General features: G+C 40.0%; 1 protein-coding gene and 1 pseudogene across 2 annotated transcripts in view; one reads left to right on the plus strand and one right to left on the minus strand.

The window, feature by feature from the left end:
• The window catches only part of TIMD4 (T cell immunoglobulin and mucin domain containing 4), a 39,935-nt gene that overhangs the window by 12,093 nt on the left and 13,523 nt on the right, over positions 1-14,319 (plus strand). The window lies entirely within an intron of this gene.
• On the minus strand, positions 7,834-7,916 carry LOC119871735 (annotated as a pseudogene).

Genomic DNA, 14,319 nt, shown 5'->3' on the forward strand with positions numbered 1-14,319 from the left:
ATCATCCCACAAGCTAGGATGAAAGTGAAACCTGCTAACAGCATCCATCCTGGCTTCTTCCCTCCTCTGCCTCATTTCTGAAACTTCTTGTTGGGATTCCCCCTCTTTCTTGGCTGCTTCTATCCTGAAGCTAGAAATGCCAGAAAATCATCCATTTATTTAAAAAAAATATTAGTAAGCAATTTATGGTAGGTTGCACAAATATTGCACTAATGTACTTTTGTTAGAGATGCATAAAAACAATAGATAAAAATTCTCGTTGACTGCCTGTCTTGAATCCTAGCCCTTCCTCTGAGATAATCACTGCTATTAGTTGAAGATGAACATTCTTCAGACCTGTTTCTATTTGCTTATGTGAATGTATAGATAGATATAGGAAAATCCGCTTTTGTTTTGTGTGTGGATTAAAAAAAAATCTGACATCGTGTATGCAGCCTTCTGCATCTTGTTTTAGTCACCTAATGTTATATATTGAGCCATTTTCTTCTCCAGGCCAGGTAGATCTGCATCATTGTGTTAAATTGCTGTACAGTATTTTATACCATGGATACTTGTAGTATCTATCACCCACTAAGGGACATTGAGGTCGTTCTAATATTTCATGACCATAAATAGTTTGCAGGGGACATCCTTGTATGTGGGTGCCTTCTAAGTGTCTATGCTGGTGTTTCCCTCACTAGAGGATTGACCAAGAAGGAAAAATGGTAGGCTGAAAGTGATGTGCACTTAAATATAATAGCCATTACAAAATTGCCTTCTGGAAGGGCTTTGCCAATTTATTTTCCCATCCACAGAGTGTCTGCTTTCCTACATCCTCCCTACCTTTGATAGGACCATCTACTTAAATTTTTTCAATTTCCTGAGGGAAAAAAGTCATCTTATGCTTTTGTTGTTCTGATTAACAAAGAGTTTGAGTGTCTTTTTATATGTGCATTAGCCAGAAAGTGACAGTTCTTCAATTCTGTGAGGGAGGCAATGTAATATCACTCACCAAAGGCTCAGAAGACACAATTGGAGGGGACAGGCAAGAGTGAGTGGAAGGGGGATACGTTTTGAAGGAAGGCTATAAATCAAGATGAAATGCAAGTGTGATCTAAAGTTGAAAAGCTTTGACATGCACTATCTCATCCAGCAGGAAGACAGAAAATCTGAACTAGTAGTTGTTAACTGAAGGGAAGCTAGATGCCCAAGATCCAAACCTATTTCTGTGGCATGGGGTGGGGGTGGGAGGCTATTTTCTGGCTGAAGAGAAGGTAGCAACTAGAAAAATGATGGCAGGTGGGCAAAGAGTTTTCAAAATGTTATCATTCATTCCATTTAAATCTTGGACTATTTTACATTAAATTGCAAGGGAACAAGAGGTCATCTTGAGGTTTTACCCTCTTCTGTAATGTCCCTGGAAATTTCATTTCCCTCTTCCTTGATAAATCACTCTCTGGAGGAGAGGGAATACTTGTAGCAACTAAAGGCTGCACTGCTGAAGAGGACCTTGTTATAAGAAGGTCTCTCTCTGTGTAACCTTTACTTATTACGGAAGAAACCAGGATTTATTGAACATGTATTATGTGCTGGTGCAGAGCCAAGCTGTTCTCATGTTGCTACTTCGTTCAATTCCTCTTTGGCAGATGTTCATATTCCTATTTTGTGCAACTTTCCTGAGGCCATGCTGCTATCAGGTGCCAGAAGCAGGAAGTCTAGCCCTGAGTCCATGCTCTTAGATATTATTTTAATTTGCTTTGCCTTCCATTCTGAAATAAAAGTTTATGTTTATTTCATTTACTGTTCTCACATCCCATTGGTTTTAGAAATGAAACCTTTGTAATAATAATTGTACTTCCCATCTGCCGAGGACTTAATTATGTGTCAGGTGCTGTATTAACAGTGTTTAATGTGCATTTTCTGATTTAAGTCTCACAGTGACCTTCTGATCAGGTCAGATATTAATCCCCATTTTTCAGACAAAGAAATGGAGGGTCAGAGAGTTTAGTAGAGATGCTGACACCTATTGAAGTCTCTCTTTGTTTTTTAACACTGTGCATGTTGAGGGCATTACTTCATTTGACTTTTCACAAAATCCTAGGAGATAGATACCATTATTGCCTCCATTTCAGAGTCTGTGAAGGTTGTCTAACTTATCTAGTAACTGGTGGCCTGGGTTTAATTGTATCTGTTCAACTGTGATGCCACTCTGACACTGTGCTGTGCTGTTTCCCTCCCCACCACATCCCGTCCACCCAGTCTCCTCTCTGGGGCCACTTATAGAGTAAGTCAGAATTAGTCCTACTTCTCTATTCCTGTGAAAATGGTTTCAACTCATTTCAGAGGGCCCATATGCCTCTGTGGGATTTCCCCCCTACCCCGGGTAAATATCCCCAATTCCTTCTTCATTTCTTCATGTAATTTTGCATGGCAAGCCTTCCATTGATGAGAGCTGGTTTAAATCCTTCAAGAAGATCTGATCAAAAATTGTTATTCCCTAAAATTAGAGTGACAACTCTTTACCCTCACTCTGTGGCTCCCTAGACTGCAATTCAGAGATGTGGAGGGACTTGCCCAAGATCACATAGCTGAGCAGAGGGAAAGTTGGGACTAAAACCTAGACCCTAGAGATTTTAAACTCTTTCCTGGGTGGAGTTGTCTGTGGATGGGCTGGAGGGTGGTATGAATCCCCTGAAATTACATATATAATTGTGTATATATATGTGCACCCACATCTTTTGGAGGGAAAAGTCCAGAAGATTTCTTGAGATTCTCTAAGCATTCTGCAAAACTCTAAATGGTTTAGAACCATAATTCAAACACAAACAAACAACAACAATAAAAACTCTCATAGGTTTCTACCCCCAGCTAACAAGAATCTGTCCAAGGAATACAAACTCTGATCCCTCAAAGTGATTAGATACTCAAATCATTCCATCGAGCCCAAGGATTAATTTCATTTCTTGCTTGGCAGCAGGAATGTGTGAAATGGCCCCAAACTCTCTCCTGGGGAGGGACCCTGCAGCCCTAATCACAGGGTTTGGGATTAAGTCTTCCATTGATTATACCTCTGGTCCTTCTACAGCTTCCATAACATCTCAGATCTTTTCTTTCCAGTCTTTTCTCCTTATCGTCTCCCAAGTAGCATTGAGGGAGGGTTGAAAGAGCTCTACTGTGGGGTCTGAAGGCTCAGGCTTATATTTAAGTTCTGCCATTTTGCGTGTGTGTGTGTGTGTGTGTGTGCGCGCTGTTTTGGGGGTTTTTGCTTTTTGTTTTTTTTTCCAGAACCTCGGGTGAGTTACTTGTTTTATTCTTTTCTAAATCTCAGTCTCCTCAAAATGTACAGTGAAGATAATAGTAGTATTTATTTCATAGGACTATTCAGTGAGGAAGTACATGAGACAGATGTCTAGGCCCTAAATAGGGGCTAGTAAATGATAGTCATCATGCTAGATTCTTACTTGCTCTCATCTTTACACCTCTGCTGCTATTCCTACTCACACACTTTCATCTGTAGGCCTGCTCCAGCAGGGTGACAAGGGGCTACGTCCACCAGCTCCCAGTTGACTTGCTGTTCCTTATAAGTATACAGACACTTTTTGGTTTTAGAATTTTTATTAACTGCTAATCACATCAGGGAAACAGCCAATGAGTGACAAAATTGCAAACTTGGGGAAGTTACAAAAGCTTTTAAAATCTCACAGTAGTAATTCTCTACTTGCTATCGGAGTAAATCTGAGATTCTGAAAGTTCTTCACTAAATTCATTTTAGATAGCTCTACAGATTTCTCAATTACTGGTTTTATTCCTACTTCTGTACACCTTTATCTCCTGCCTCTTAATTGTTTTGTCCCCCTCACAGTGTTCAGTCTAGGGAGGCTCCACTCTATAATATAGGCTTGGAAATCAAGTCATAGTAGAAAAAGAGCTGTGGTTGAGTGTGTCACAGGAGAGCTTCCAGATTCATGTTATTTCTTTTATAAGACAACTCCAAGTATGTATCTTCTGCTTCAGTGTTCTCTCCACTTTTAAGGCATCTGCTGCAGACATCATTTGAAGAAGTCCTACCCAGGCTGGCAAATCCTTACCTCCACTCTAAGGCTGCCTAGAAATGGAGCTCAGAGATGTGGAGTAACTTTCTCAAGAAGGAAAGCTGAGACTAACACGCAGGTTTCAAGGGGTTTAAACTTGTGTTTATGAACTCGTAGGGAGGGGTGTTCTCTGAAGAAAACTGGGAAACCAAGAAGATGGGAAACTGAGACCCAGAACAGGATTGTGAGTTGAGAGCCCTTGCAGTGACTTGGGAAGCAAACTGAGACCAGAGGCCAGGTCTCCTGATCCCATGTAGAGTTGGCCTTTGTTCTAGGACTGGCAGCCACTGTCTCTCAACATAGCTTCCCTGAGGGAAGATTTCATATTTGCTCCTAAAGTATTAGGATTCACTTTTTCTCAGTTCCCAGATGGATCATTATACTCATCACCAGCATAAAGTCAAAGCTGTAGAACAATTGCAAATTATGCACGAGGACTTTGCCGTCAATCCAGTAATATTAGCAAGAAATGTACATGCTTTGATAATAATATTTCCCTTTTCTTAAGATTTTTACAGTAACTTTTTCTTGGTCCCAGAGTAGGATGGTAAAAGAAAGCGGGGAGGGAACACTTATAGAAAGATCTGCTCCATTACTGTATCTTTCTGTTTTACAAAGTCATCCCAAGCTTCATGGTCCAGAGCAAATTGACCTATCCATGGAGTCAAAGGAACAAAATGGTTGGAGATGGGATTTTCTGCTTTTATCTTGGCATTTGATTTGGATACATGGAAATAGGTAACATGATTTTTGGTAAGAGCCTTTCAAATCTGTCATTCATTAAGCTTGGCTGATTGAGTTGCCTCTCTATACATGGCACAGGAATGAATAAGTTGTGACCTCCACTCTAAAAGGGGTCACAGTTTAGTGGGATGGACAGGCTGTGCATAGCAAACAATCATCCGGTGGGTTTTGTTTTGGGATAAGAGTAGGGATAGATATCCTCCTTGGATGAGAACATTTAATTGTGTAGGAAAGGGTGAATAGGCAGATAGAATGGCATGAAAAAAGAGAGAGGGACTTGACAAGAGCATGAAATCTTTGGAGACTGTCTAATAGTCTAGTTTAAGCTAATGGAGACAGGAGGCAGAGAATGGTCTAGGTTCTTAGAGGACCTGATTGATGGGCTGAAGAATTTAGATTTTATTCCAGGGTCATAGGGAACAATTCATGTTTTCTGGGTAGGGAATGACATTTCCAATTCAGTTTTAAGAGACCTGCTCTGGTAAGAGTGTGGAAGATGTATGAGAGAGAGCAAGCCTGGGGGCAGAGAGGCTACCTAGGAGGCTCTCACAATAATTCAGGCTGAGGATGAGTGTCTAGACTAGAATGATGGCAGCAGTAACTACAGAGAGGGGACAGAATCAGAGCCACTTTGGAGTTAAGATCTAGAGGACTTGGTAACCGGAGTAAGAATGAAGGATGACAAATTCTATGTATTTTGGGAAATTAGATCATTGTGACAGGTTAACTAGTTGGGAATCCCAAGAGGAAGAATGAAATCTGGAAGAGCTGGAGTTCAAAGGGCCCCTGAGGAATGTCCAATAGGCAGTTGGAAATGTGAGGCTGGTTTAATTTATGGATGCCTGGATGGGAATGGGTGTTTTTGACGATTGGTACCTACCTCTGATCAAATAATAATTCCTGTGATTCACATTATAATTGCTGAACAGGGAATTGCTACTAAAAGAATACTTTAATACAGATTATCTCATAAGGGAGAGTTCAGGACTGTAGATACAATTGGGGGAATCACTGATAATCCACGCTCATCGAGGAGTCTGCCCCTCACTCTCTCCCTCTGCCCCTCTTCTCCCACTCCCCTCTCAAAAAAATAAATAAATCTTAAAAAAGAAAGAACATAAGAAATTTGCCAGAGTTTGAACTGAGTCTCTTGGCTCTTGAAACTGAGCTCTTAAGCACTTTATTATATTGTTTCATCAGCACAGAGGTAATTGAAACTCCTGTGGAATCACCTAAAGATATCATGTGGGACGAAGAGGGAAATGAAGAGGTGTGAGCCCATAAAGGAGCAACTACACTGGGAGAGGAGGCAGAGGGGGAGACAATAAAAGTAGGAAAGAATCCAGGAGTTTAGGAGTACAGAGAGGGCTGGGCTAACAAAAGTTATGGAGGGTGTAGTTAGGTGTTAGGAAATTCAGAACGCTGGTCAAGTAGGATGGGGCCCTTAGGTGTCTGTGAACTGTGACAGGAAGACTGGTGAACCGTGTTAGCTCTGTGGGTGGATGCACTGAAGACCAAGATGAGCAATTGTTAAAAAATGAATGGTAGGTTTCTTTTAAGAAGCTTGAGAATGAGTATTTAGAGAAGGAGATAGTGAATGGAGCAAGGTTGGTCCTGGTGTAGAAGAAGGGAACCCGTCAAAAATCAGGGAGATAGGGTTTGGTCTAGAAATGGAGGTAAGAGCAAAGGGAATAAAGATAGAATAAATGAAGGTGTGAAACAATCAATCTGATCTCATGTTGACATCCCAGGGAGACAGGAGAACACTGAGGAACGAAGACCTTGAACTTCAAGGTCATCCAGTCTATGTATAGCAAGACCTGGCCATGGGCTGGAAACACAGGGTGCTTAGTAAAAATACAGATTGCTCGAATCTACCCAAGACTTGTAGAATTAGAGTCTCTGGAAGTGCGTCCAAGAAATTGTTGCTTAACAAACTTCCTCAGGAGATGCGTTTGAAGCCAGCCCATCCCTGACTCCAAGAAGGCATTTAGGATTTGCTGGTGTAGCGCATGCTCCTTGTTCTACATAGAAGGAGACTGAGGCACAGAGCCTTAAAAAAAGTTCAGAGAGAAGTGGGAACGAGGCCCCAGGTAAGACCCTCTCCTGGCTCTCAAATCAGAGCTCTTTCCTCCACACTGCACTATGCTATTAAAAACAAAATTGAGCCGTGTCAGAACTTGACTTTTCTGGGTCCTCAATTGATCAAGGACATAAAGCAGTTGTAGGGGGAATTATCATTTTCAGTACAAGTTCAGCAGAAGGAACAGAAGAAGGCAGGGGAATGAAGCAAAGCTCATTTACACTCACAAATGCCGTTGTTAGGAGGAAAGAAATTGGATGCAGTTGATTTCAAAGTCAACATTTTTCGTGAGGCCTTAGCCCATTTGTTTTCTCTCTCACGGCCACGCTGTTCACAGGCTCGAATCAGTTGGTAGGCCGGCGGTCTGAGGATAAAGGCCAAGGACAGAAAATGGATTCTCATGATTCTTCTCACAATAGCACTCTATACCAACCGTACAAATGATATTTTTTCATTAATAAAGTCGGGGATTGAATCTGTGTAATTCTAACATCTAACAGCTCACCTTCAGAAAGGTCAACCAAATAAGAACAAAGAGGGCTGCCAAGCTTTAAGAGAGATCCGACCGTGGTAAAGCAAACAGTGAGAAAGAAGTAAGGTGCCAGCCACTGAAATGGAACGTGGAGCCAGTCCTAAGATGTATCCTCGTTAACGGATAAGCAAGCGAGCTGGGTGACCGCGCTGCAGACCAAAATGTTCCTCCGACACTGAGCTAGGCACTGGAGAGATCTCTGGTCTCACAGAGGGTAGGATAAATGGCACACCTCAGCAAGTTCTGTGAGAAGATGAGCATCCTTTCTCCCACCTTGAACAAGTCATTGACTAAAGGTAGCTCAACCCTTTGGAAAGAGCCTCCCTGCACTTGTAGTCTGTTGAACCCTGGGATCCTTAGCAGCACAGCAGGGGCAGGGGGCAGACATGGAACATGGAATCAGATGTCATTGGGAAAAGTTTTCAGTCAACAATAATTATGCCTCAGATAAACCTCACTGGTTCTAATACTGCCACTGAGCAAAGCTTTACTGTTTACTAGAGATCATTACTAGCTATGCAGTCTTGGGCAAGATATGGGATCTCTGAGTTTCATTTTCCTCCTTTTTCAATAATTCTGCCCAAGTTTACTTTATTTACCCCAGTAGGTTTATTTTGAAGTTCAAAGGTGATAATGAATGTGGAAGTGTTTTATGCACTTTCAGCTGCTTACATTGTGCTCATCATCATCATCATCATTAATCATAGTTAAGAGTCTCCTTTCTAGAAATCGCACCCATCAGAGCAGCCAAAGGTTAGGGTTCCATTCCAAATGGATCTCTTCGTATTGTGCCATGAAATAGCGAGATCATTCACTCTCCACCACTGATTTTCCCATAGCAAGTGTATGTGAGCCCTTGCCACATTTTGCAAAGGCTGTAGAGCTCAGAGGAGAAGAGCTTGGGCTCTGCAGGTAGGTAATCCTGGCTCTGAGATTTGCTCTCTCCTCTCCTAGCTATGTGACTCGAGCAAGGCATCTGACCATCTCTAGACCACAGGATTCTCACTGTGCAATGAGAACAATAACAGAATCTACTGCAGAGCATTTTCTGAGATCAAACATGAAAGTATTTGGCATTGTGCCTGGCATGTAGTACAGCTAAGTGCTTGGTATATATAAGTAATAATATATTTATTATTATTGTTCTTGTTGTCTTTGATATTTCTGAGGTTTCTTGGTAAAATGAGGACTTTGCCACCTCTCTGAATCAAGATATATTGATCAGCTGGGTGTAGGAAGAGCAGTGCCAGACATTGCCCTTCAGAGAAGAGTCCAGGTGGGGAAGGATTCGGGATGGGCTCTTATTTCTCCCTCATTGAGACCCTCAGATATTGATTGGCACATGAGAGCAGCAGCTTGAGGTGATAACCCTGGGCTCTCAAAATGATGATGACATTTTTGTTGGTGGGGCATCCTTGGAGGCAGTGAAAGCTTGGGGCAAAGTTTGGAATTCAGTGAGTCTTAAATAATGGTGTTCTGTAGTCCCTGGTTTCCTTCTGTTATCTCATCTGCATGGAATGTAAAGTCATTTTATCATTCCTTCTGCTTTAGGAATGGAACCACAGTGGGTGCCAACACAATTTGTTTTCTGTTCCCTTCCAAGGTAAAAAAAAAAAAAAATGGTCCTCACCCAATTTTGCCCCTGGTGCTAAGGAACACCTGACTCACGTATGTAATGGTTGATGTATTTAAGTATATAGTACTCTTTTTGATCATTGCACATATTACAAACATTCAGTGGTCTCCAAAATTTAAAGGAAGTCTGTGAACTCAATTAACGTGCATTTCTATTTTCAAAAGTCTTTTTGAAATTCCAGATCTGCATGAGTGCTTCCTGGCAAGTTCAGATAAACATGGGTTCTAGTTATTTTGCTTGTTACTTATTGCTGTGAAATCTTGAGTAAGTGAAACTGTCTCTAGATTTTTAGTTTTTCTCTTGATGAAAAAAGGGGGGGGTCAAAGAGGATAATTTCGAATTCTTTTCAGGTCTAAAATACTCGGATTTTGGGATCTATCCTCTTTCCTTTGGATTTTTTAAGACCATACCACCAGTAGTCCAGAAGGGGGCAGCATAAGCCAGATGCTGCCATGAAAGAACCGCTGTCACTTAAAAATTCTATGTGTTAAGATTGTATCATTGAGTTGACTTATATCAGAACTAAATTTGTTTTAAAAGTAGAGACAGATGAATCCTTGTGTCTCTGAATTTAATGATGAGTCAAGATATGTAGTATCAGTTTTAAAATATACCAACTGAGAAGATAAAGTGCTTTTATTTCTAGTTGATTTCTGGCATGAAGCCCACTGGCTAGAGAGTTTATATTTTCAAATAGGATTTTAATATATTCTTTTTCTTTTCTCTCAGAGTGGTTATAGTCAGGATTTTTTGAGTCATTCAGAGTTGGGTTCAAATTTCCTTTTATTATCTTTGTTATCCTGGGTGAGTGATTTAAACATTTTGAACTTCAGTTCAGTCTGTAGAATGGATTGTATAAACATTAAATCAGATCATTTATTTGAAGTGCTTATCACTGTGCCAAATAATTTTGAAGTATATTTATGCCCAGTGGGATGGGAACAGGGGTGATATTCAAAATGGATTTTAAAATATTTTCTTACCTAAAAATTCAGTGCCATTCCAGATCGGCACATAGCATATAGTTTTATTTCAGGGAGTAGGTTTGAGTCCTACTACCTTAGGCATAGCCACCTTGAAGGGGATGTCTCATCATCCTAGGATCTGAAGTTCTAAAGGTTTTAAGATTAAAATTATGCTCTGATAACTACACCAGAAGTCAGTAAACTTTTCTTGTAAAGGGCCAGATGTACCTATTTTAGGCCTTACCAGCCATGTTATTGGTCTCAACTACTCAGCTTGGCTCTTGTAGTGCAAACGCAGCCAGAGGTAACACATGAACAAATGGGTACCACCAGGTTCCAATAAAAGTTTATTGATGGATATGGAGATATGAATTGCCCATAGTTTACATGTGTTATGAGTTATTCTTTTTTTTTTTTTTTTGGTTTTTCTTCAACCATTAAAAAACATAAAAATTATTATTAGCTCTTAGGATGTACAAAAACAGGCAGCAGAGTGGATTTGACCCTGAGGCTGTAGTTTGCCAACCTTTAATCTATATCATTCAGATATAGGACACATTCTTTAGAAAGAGCAGATGTGAGTCTATTTCAACAGGGCTCTTCCAGCATAGGCACTGAATATTGCTTCCTGCTCTACTAGATTGTAAGTCCTTTAGAGGTAAAGGTAGTGTTATTATGTTATCATTTTAATATTTAAACTTTATTCTTTATGTTATAAAATAAATATGTCTTATAAAGGAAAATAGTTAAACAATATAAAGTGAAATTTCCTTGCATTCCAAATATTGTCTCTAACCCTCCACCCCAAATGATCAAGAGGAAGAAATAATTACTGCAACAGTTTGGTCTATATCCTTTCAGATCTTTTTCTTTTTCTTTTTAAAAAATATTTATTTATTTTTAGAGGAAGAGTGAGCGAGCGAGTGAGCAAGCAAGCAAGCAGGGGAGGGGCAGAAAAAGAGGGAGAGAGAGAATCCCAAGCATTCTCCATGCACAGTGTGGAGCCCAACGTGGTGCTCGACACCAGGACCCTGAGAGCTTAACCTGACCTGAAATCAAGAGTCCAATGCTTAACCGACAGAGCCACTCAAGCACCCCAGATCATTTTCTTTTTTTAATGATACAGTAACATCTATCATTATTTTTTTTACGAACATTTAAAAAATTTTACAATCTTTTTAAACCTGCCTTAACATTTATTCAACAATTTTTTTCAACAAATCTTTATTGCAAAGCCAGTGTGTAACATGCATGCATACATTAGATTGAACCATATGAAATGCTGACACTTAAACCACTTTTTAAAAAATTTTTATTTTGAGGCAATTTTAGATTCAACACAAACGTGCAAAAATAGTGTAGAGAAATGTATATATTCCTCCAGCTTCCCTCAAACATTTCACATGATTATAGCACATGGTCAAAGTAGGAAATTGACATTGGCATAATACAATTAACAAGTCTACAAACTCTACTTGATTTTACTGGTTTTTGTATGCACTCATTATTTAAAAACAAGCAAACAAAAAAGCCCATTTCTGATCTACAAAGAAGTGTATATATGTCCTGAACTTCGCTGTATGCCAGTACTCATATCTAGGGGTGTGTCTTTCACTAATAGCATCACTCAGCTCTTCTTTAGCTATGACTTCATGGGTTTCTAATAGTGATCTTCAAAGTTTCACCTAGAAGGTCACTGTGGCATTGCTTCAGAGAAATTATATACTCTCTGAGAGTTTGCTCCTGACTCAGGCGTCTTGTGGAGTTTCTAGTGATTAATATGTCATATATATTTTACAATTAAAATTTTCTCATTTGAGAAAATTTAGAAAGTATACAAAGTACTAATAAAATTTTAATTGCCTATAGTATTTCCACTCAAAGTCAGATGTATTTAGTCTTGCAGTATTTTTTAGTTTTCTTTGTGGAGCAAGAGGTATTCCTCCACAAAGGTTTGCGTGCTCTTAAGTATTTACATACTCATTTTCCTATACTTTGCATCCTTTTTTAAAAAAATTATTGTGAAATGATCATTTTCTCGGGTCATTCAAAGTCTTTGTAAATAGGCATCGAGAAATATAAAGGTTAAAAAGGCATTGCTGCAGTTTCAGCATTTTCAGATGAATAAACTGGCTCAGAGAGAGGAAATGTCATGCCCAAGGTCACGCATCCAGGAAATGTGGAATAGATTGTTACTCGATGACAGTGAAGTATGGAGGAGGCCTAGATGCACTGTTGCAGCACTCCAAGGTCTGGGGTTAAGTTTTGCAGGAATTCCATTTCACCAGAGTACTCAAGAACTCAAGAGCCTAAAATTAAGCCAGCAAACCAATTCACTAATTTACAGTGATAACTCTGCCAAGAGGGTCCATATTTAGGTTTTTTAAAAATTTTGTATTTATTTATGATAGTCACACAGAGAGAGAGGGAGAGAGAGGCAGAGACACAGGCAGAGGGAGAAGCAGGCTCCATGCACCGGGAGCCCGATGTGGGATTTGATCCCGGGTCTCCAGGATCGTGCCCTGGGCCAAAAGCAGGCGCTAAACCGCTGTGCCACCCAGGGATCCCCATATTTAGGTATTTTTTTAATGTAAATATATTCTCACTCTGTAGGCAAATCTAGTGTTAATCAGAAGTATTGGTGAGTCCATAGACCTGGGAAAAGTGTAATTAAGTTGAAGATTCTTTTATTACTATTACATGTTAATTAATTTCTCTGAGATAAGTAACATATATATATATGGTGAAGGTACAAAGTGTACAAAAAAATTTTTAAATGAAAGGCAAATCTTCCTTTCATCCCTTGCTCATCACCAGGGCTGCTGTTCTTATGGAAGATCTTAATGACCACTGTGTCTCTGTATTAATTTTCCAGGGATGCTGTAAAAGTTTACCAGAAATGTAGTGGTATGAAACAACAAATTTATTATCTTATAGTTTTGGAAGTCAAAAGTCCTAAAATTGCAGTGTCACCTGGCCATACTCTCTCTAAAGTCTCTAAGAGAAGATCTTTCCTTGCCTCTTCCAGCTTCTGATACCCCCAGGATTCCCTGGCTTGAGGCCACCTCCCTTCAATCTCTGCCCATCTTTACAAGTCTTCATGTATGTCTCTCCGTGTCTTCTTCAATCTTTATAAGGACATCTGCCATTGGATATAGGGCCTATCTTAAATCTAGGATGATTTCATCTTAATATCCTTAAATTAATTACATCTGCAAAGATGCCCTATTTCTAAAAGGTGACAGTCTGAGGTTCTGAGTGAACATACCCTTGAAGAGGACACATTCAACCAATCACAGTTCCCCACTCACAGAATTGCTTTTCTTACAAGTTTGGGGCAGGGGGGGCATCTCCTTTCCCTCCTTTCCCTGAATGTGCTTGTTTTAGAGTTCAGGGTCTTGAGAGTATAAGGGCCAAGATAGCACAGAAGACACAGAAATAAGTAGTCTTCACTTGTCTACCTCCTCCCCTAGCTGTTAGAATTGCTATGTTTCACAAGGAAAAAAAAATCACCATACACCTGTGTTTCTTGTCCCTATTCAGTGTTTAACAGTGTCTAACACTGTGGCTTCAAGGTGCTTCCCATTGGGGCTTTTGGCATTTTCAGAAGAAAGAAGAAAGAAGAAGAAGAAAAGGAGAAGAAAAAAGAAGAAGAAGAAGAAGAAGAAGAAGAAGAAGAAGAAGAAGAAGAAGAAGAAGAAGAAGAAGAAAGAAGAAGAAGAAGAAGAAAGAAGAAGGAGAGAAGGAAGAAGAAAATGAGGAGGAGCAAGAGAAGGAGGAGGAAGAAGAGGAAGAGGAAAAGGAGGATGGAAAGGAGGAAAAGATGGAGGAAAAAGAAGAGCAGAAGGAAGAGGAAGAGACAGAGGGAAAGGAGGAGGAGGAGGAGGAAAAAGAGGAAGAGAAGGAAGAGGAGGAGGAGGAAAAGCAGGAGGAGGAGGAAGCATAGAAGGAGGAGGAGGAGGAGGAGGAGGAGGAGGAAGAGGAAGTAGTGCTTAGTATCACTCAGCAGTGTTTATGTTTGCAAAATGTCTCTCCCATTAGACAATTCCAGTTTAAAATACAGATTAGCTCTGACAAAACTGACCTAGGCTGACTTTGCTCTTTGATGGTTTCAATTTCGGTTTTATCTATCACAAATGATTGTAATACTATAGGATTTTGACAGATCAAGGGTAGGAGTTTTGAATTCTTACCTGCAATTTCCAGCTCTAGGGAATAACAGCAGAGAGAAAAACAACAGTAACTGCGTTGTAGGATATGAAAACATACTGAATTTTCCCCTCAGAGTC

Source organism: Canis lupus, chromosome 4 (assembly GCF_011100685.1).
Source record: "Canis lupus familiaris isolate Mischka breed German Shepherd chromosome 4, alternate assembly UU_Cfam_GSD_1.0, whole genome shotgun sequence".
Taxonomy (NCBI): Eukaryota; Metazoa; Chordata; class Mammalia; order Carnivora; family Canidae; genus Canis; species Canis lupus.